General features: G+C 44.2%; 1 pseudogene; it reads right to left on the reverse strand.

The window, feature by feature from the left end:
- Positions 1–4,254: 4,254 nt before the first annotated feature.
- LOC147913480 (elongation factor 2-like) lies at positions 4,255–5,564 on the reverse strand (annotated as a pseudogene).
- Between the last annotated feature and the right edge of the window lie 608 nt (positions 5,565–6,172).

Genomic DNA, 6,172 nt, shown 5'->3' on the forward strand with positions numbered 1-6,172 from the left:
AAAAACAAAATCACAATTAATAATTTATGTAATTTTTAAAATATTTTGGTTCTCCTACTAAAGTCTGAATCCCATGAGAATAAGAACTATCTCCATCTTGTATATCAATGTAGCCCAGGAGCCTAAAATAACATCCAACAGAGTAAATAGTGTATAGTGTTGATACATGAATAAGTGAATAAATGAGCATGCAATAAGTTTTCAATCTTTTCAGAAGTAGTTTGGAGACTAACTTAGATGAAAGAAAATTGTCAAGTTAGAAAATAAGATATATAGTTAGGTAAGATGGAGTCAGTGATGGAGAGCTTTGATTATCAGTCTAACTTTTTTGCAACAAAAAGTTCTTTGTTTTTTGTTTATTAGCTTTAGCACTTGATTCATGTTCATTTATGTAATACTGGTCACGTAGTTTTCACGAAAGTTTTGTGGGAAGAGGCAGAGAATTGAATAGCAAATAGGGTGCTCTTACAAAGAGACACATGAAGTTGATGTTATCCCGAAACAGAATAGAAACACGAGATAGTGAGTGAGCACCAGCTACTGAAAGAGGAGAATTGATAGATCTTGGAGATTAATTATATTTAGAAATAAAGTAATGGCAACTGTCATTGATTTGAACATCTCCATATCAACAACTGATAAACTGACAGTACACCCTGAAAATAACAACAAAGAAGGGAAACAGGTTAAACTTTGGATTGCAAGATAGCTCATGTAAGAACATGCTCCAGAAATTTTCTATAACGATATCTGGGCTCAAGATGTAAACTCCAATGTAAAGATGAAGCTTCAAAGAGTTCCAATTGCCAGATCAGTAATTTCCTATTTTATATCTGTAAACAAGTATCTTACCAAATCCTTCCATTCATGAAAAAATCCTGTTATCCTTTAGCAGGTGGAGTCAGTATCTTCAGATTAAATATTTCACAACCATATGACACTCTGCGCTGAAATTACGGGTATTACGGTAATCTTATTTTTTCCCCTACACCAGCTGTCTCTCAAGGCCTAGTTCAAAACTGTCATCTCGCCTGTGAAGCGGTTGGGCCTTCTCTAATTCAGGATGACCTAGATATCATACTTATACCTATCAAAGAAGATAAATTTAATGATTTCAAAACAAAAAGCTATGTAAACTATTTTTTATTTCCTTTTTTTTTTTACACACTTCAATGTGTTTCCATTTTATGGGCTCTTATTTCCTTATTGGCTCATATTAACTAAACAATTATTTGTCAAATCTTTATTGATTCTATCATTTAGCAGACACCAGGCTGTCATCAGAGATATAGAGAGGATAAATCAATAGTATCCGTCCTTTAATATGTTCACAGGCTTATAACAAAGATAGCTAATAAAACATCAATCTTATTAAAATATGATGGCTACAAGAAAGGTACGCAAGCTACTATTTGTGTATATGCAGCATCTCTGGGGAAAAGGGGGATGGTTTAAAAGTATTTTGAGACTACAGATCATAGTCCATGCCCTGTGTTTTTTATTTTCCTAAATACTCCTCTCCCTCTGTCCTCACTTTTTTTTGTTGGCATAGAAAAGCAGTAGACACTAATTAAATACCTTTTGAGTAACTGACAACCAAATCATGTCCATATGTTCCGTTAAGAACACAAAACAAAATTAATAAGATTTTCTATTTGAGAAACATTGTTTTTAAAATTAAAGGCATGCTTTTAAAAAATAACCTTTATTTGCTCTACTACCTGTTAAATCAAAAAACAGTGACTCAGAAGGATTAATATCTTAATTCTCAGAACCTTGAAATAGACAATAAACAGGTGAATGAAAATATGCTATTTTATTTAAAGCAGATAACTTACCTCAATCTTACTTTACAGGCAGCTATTTCTTTTGTACTTAGTTTTTATCACTGTATTTTTTTTAAGTAAACGTTTTTCACTTTAAATTCATTAAGTTGAATCTCAAATGGTTTAGAATAAAGAGAGGTTCATCACGGACCAGACAGCTGAACAAAAACATAACTTTCCCCAAATGCTACAATCTGCCTTTAGGCAGAGTAGACAAAGTTAGAATAGCCTAAGGCCACTCATTCAGGAAGTACCTTTTGTAGGGATAAATTCGAACAGAGGATCCTTTAATTCCCTGATATTACAGGGAATTCTCACCCTCCCCCCTCCTCCTATCTACAGCAGATCCCATGAGCCACCCCAAATATTGTTCTCACCAAATCCATGCCTCATCCAAATCCAGACTTCCTGGAATGTTACTAAAGGAGTAAGGGTAAACTCCTCCATGGCTGAAATGATGGTGTTGAAGGATGAGTCAAGGCACTAAAGACATGATTCTCTTTTACCTCATCCACTTCAGCCTTTCCATTCACGGCCTGTTTCCCTGCTTTCCCTTTTGCCATGCTGAGTTTGTCAGTGAAGTTGAACGGAAGAGATGGAGCAAAAAGACAGACACTGCTCCATCATCTGTTTCTCAAGCCCAAAATGAAGGAAACTGAGAGGTAAGGTTGATGGGGTCTCATTTTATAAATCTGATTGCGAATGTCAAAGACTTCATTAAATTTTAATTTATTACTGGTTGGTTCAGAGTGCCCAGCACAAAGCAACATGCCCACTCTGGGATATTTTAGGGTAATGGGTACTCTGCCAATGGGGAATTAAACAAAGTTAGTTGCTTTGGTTCTAATGGTTAAGGTAAAGCATAGCTTTTTTTCTTCTATTTTATATTTTGTAACCTCTCTAAGAATAAAGGGATATCTTATTTAAATTTAGCAGAATCCCCAGGGATAACTGAAATTTGAGCTTCAGTACTGATAAAGACCATGAAATGTTTCCAGTTGGTGTATTTGAGCAGATGTTAAAGTTAATTCAGAACCTATGTAGTAGAGGCATAAAATTTAATTAGCACTCTTTTATCTATTTGTTGTAGAAATTCTTTCAGTAAATGCTGAATTTCCATTTAGGTTTGGATTTCCAATTGAGTAAATTGGGGACCTCTGTTACAGTTTCTTGATTGTTTTTGGTAGTTACTGGATATACTTCAAGGGAGTCCCCTATGTCCTGCTCATATTTATAAGTTTCTTCATCTAGAGAGTCGCAAATCAGTATCATACGTTTAGGAGCCTCTCCCATGGCAATAGTAGCTTTACCGGGTTTAAAGACCCTTAACTGAGACTAGGTTTGAAAGCACCTTAGCTTGTCACGAGAGTACCATGGGTGTTTTTTCCTATATCCCAGAGTATGAGGATTTTTTTGCAACACAAGCAAAGGCATTTTTAAGAGTTGTGGTAGTCATCTGTTTTAGGAGTGTGGCCCTTAGCATGCCACACAGTGACTACTCTTCCTCCACGTGGACCTGTACAGGATGTCAGTCTTTCCCTTAAGTACTCAACAGGATTGGGCCCAGTGCCAAGTGGAGACATACAACCAATGGTGGTAGGGTAAGAGTCATTCCTTTGAGCATAGTGTCAGTTAACGGCTTATGTTAGAATCAAGACACACGATTCAACCTGAGACAGAGATAGTTCCAGGCCAAGACCTATGAACAACAGCCATTTTAAGGAGGTCCCTGATTCCATACCACTGTCACTAAATGCCCATTATCAAAACTTCCAATTTAGGTCCGTTAAATCTATAAGGGAGACTTTGAAGGGCTCAGTAAATGCAACACAAAGCAACACAGCTCAAAGCACAAACTAACCAGCAGGCAGCAGCTCAGAGTACATGCTTATCAGCAGGCAAGACAGCCAGTTAGCAAGCAAAAGCATTAGAAGAAGGATCCCTCTGCGGTGACGGTCATTGCCTAGCCATCCTCCTTACAGTGTCAATTGTTTTATTCACCCCACAGCGATGGAATGGGCCGGCCCCCCAAACTTTGGTGATGCTGAACTTTCAGTACGCCACACTCAATTAGGAGGGTCTTTTTTTTTTCATGCTCACCACCGTATCAAATTTATCATCCCAACGGCACTAATTCAGCGGGAAGTGCTCATGGCGACACCGCACATTTCCTGTCTTCTCGTTTCCGGCCAAAGAGAATGTCTCCGCGCTTATTCCTTACCCCTTTCTGGGAGGATCCACTATGGGCCATTGACCCCAATAAACCTCTTAATGCGTTTATTTTAAAATCCTGGGCGGCACTTGAGTTTCCCTCTAAAGAAATGAAAAGCAACAAGTTGTCCCCCACCGGCCAAATAAGTACCTGCTGTGAGGGCACGTCTGTTGCCTCGAAATCTGGAAATAAATATCAAGGAACGGCATCAAGTGTTCATGTTGCACGACGGCAGGGAGTGCGTCCCAGAAACCCGTCGGGCGGAGCCCCACTGGTCTGGACATCCGAGGCTCGTGAGGAGAGGGCCGGGGCGCACCGCTGCGCTCGGCGGCCGGTGGGCCGCGCTGCGTCCAGTGCCCCGGGCGGCGGGCGCTGCCGGGGGCGCCCACAATCTGCCCAGGAGGTTGTCGGGGCTGGAGGCCCCCCTTCGGGCCTCTCTGCGCCTGCGGGTTCGGCCAACCCCGCGGGCGGCTGTGGCGTAGACAAGCTCCGGGCAGGATGTGCCGGCGGCCACACGCGCGCTGGGGGAGGCCTGGCCGTCCTTGTGGGGCTCGGGTCAGGAGCGAAGCCAAAGGCCTCGCTGACGAGCAGGTGGGCCTTCACGACAAACAGGGGCGTTCCGGCCACCTGGGACTCCTCGAGGACCTGGCCCCGCGTCGAGGACACCGTGGCTGTCACCAACCACTGGTTCCGATCTCCAAATGTCCATAAGACAGGCTCCAGGAGCCAGGCTGGGCGACCAGGCGGCCGGCGTAGACACAGCCCCCGCAGCGTAAGGGTCTGGCCACCCCACGCCGATGACGTCAGCCTGCAGCGACCTCTCGTGGACGTGAGAGCGAACGTCAGGCACGCTCTCCCGGCGCGGTGCCCTCTCCTTGAGGGCCCCCGGAAGCGCGCAGCCGCGCTGTGTGGAATCCGGTGAGGTGCTGCACCGCCTGGCTGAGGCGGGGCCGGCACGGGCGGCCCGAGGCGCCGGACGTTATGGGCCCGGGCCGCGTCCCACTCGAGCTTCTCCGCCGGGGTGCGGGCCCCCTGCTTGAGCTCCTGGCGGCGGACACCTCGGTCCTGGTCGTCGTCCTCGGCCAAGCTCTCGGGAAGAGCTGAATCGTTCTGTACAGCCGCTTGTGCTTGTTGGGGGACGTGGGCAGGCACAGCCCGCCCCACGGTAGGAGACAACCAGGTGGGATTTCGTGAGGGAATGCAGGCATGGCCCTCCTCCAGGGCCCTCAGGCGGATCTCCAGGTGCAGCTCAGCAGCCCCTGGATGATGTGCTCCCCCGACTCCTCGATGATGCACGGCGCCGTGGGGTCAGACTTGGCCAGCCGCTTCACACCCTCCACCAGCTTAGGCAGGTCGGCTGGGCTCTTGACCTCCACGGTGACCCTGACGAGGGGGCTCATGGAGAACGTCATCACCCGCGTACCCTGGGCTTGCTCAAAGGTGGTGATGGTGCTGGCCTTCCCCAGGAACTGGTTGATGCCCATCAGGCCCACGATGTTCCTGCAAGGCACATCCTCGATCCACATACACGTACACACGCGAACGCACACACACGGAGGTACCAAATATGATTATTGTAGGAGATGTGATCACTCTCACCCGTGGGGTGTTTATATAGTAAGAAAAGATTCTACAGACTCAACATTGAGAAACATCAATATTTGTTAAAGAATCGCTCACACAGAAATGAGAGGAAGCAGACTTAAAAAAGTTTCAGAGGGACCGGAATAGCATGGAGTCAAACTCATAGAAGGAAGGGAAGAGTGAAGAGTGTCGAATCCAGCAAAAAAGTTGCCTAAGATAAATACTAAGATGTTCCATCCAAGGCGGCTTTTTGAAGATCTGTGTCTTAGCACAAGGTATTTCTGTAACGTTACTGAGAAGTAGTTTGAGTAATGAATTAGAGTGGAGAAAAGTTGTGGAATACCAACCGTGAGGAAGTATGGAACTCCCTATATGCGGTAAAAAACAAACTTTGATAAACATCAACAGAAAATTAAATGAATGAAAAAGATTTTATCTACCTAATTTTTAAAATTATCTCAGCTGGAAAAATGTCACTAGAAAAAAATGGGTATCCATTGCATAATTGCCGTAAAAGATAGTTCCTACTTGGTTTGCAATTTATGAAGTC

This window comes from Ceratotherium simum, chromosome 27 (assembly GCF_057802395.1).
Source record: "Ceratotherium simum simum isolate JZ-2026a chromosome 27, ASM5780239v1, whole genome shotgun sequence".
Taxonomy (NCBI): domain Eukaryota; kingdom Metazoa; phylum Chordata; class Mammalia; order Perissodactyla; family Rhinocerotidae; genus Ceratotherium; species Ceratotherium simum.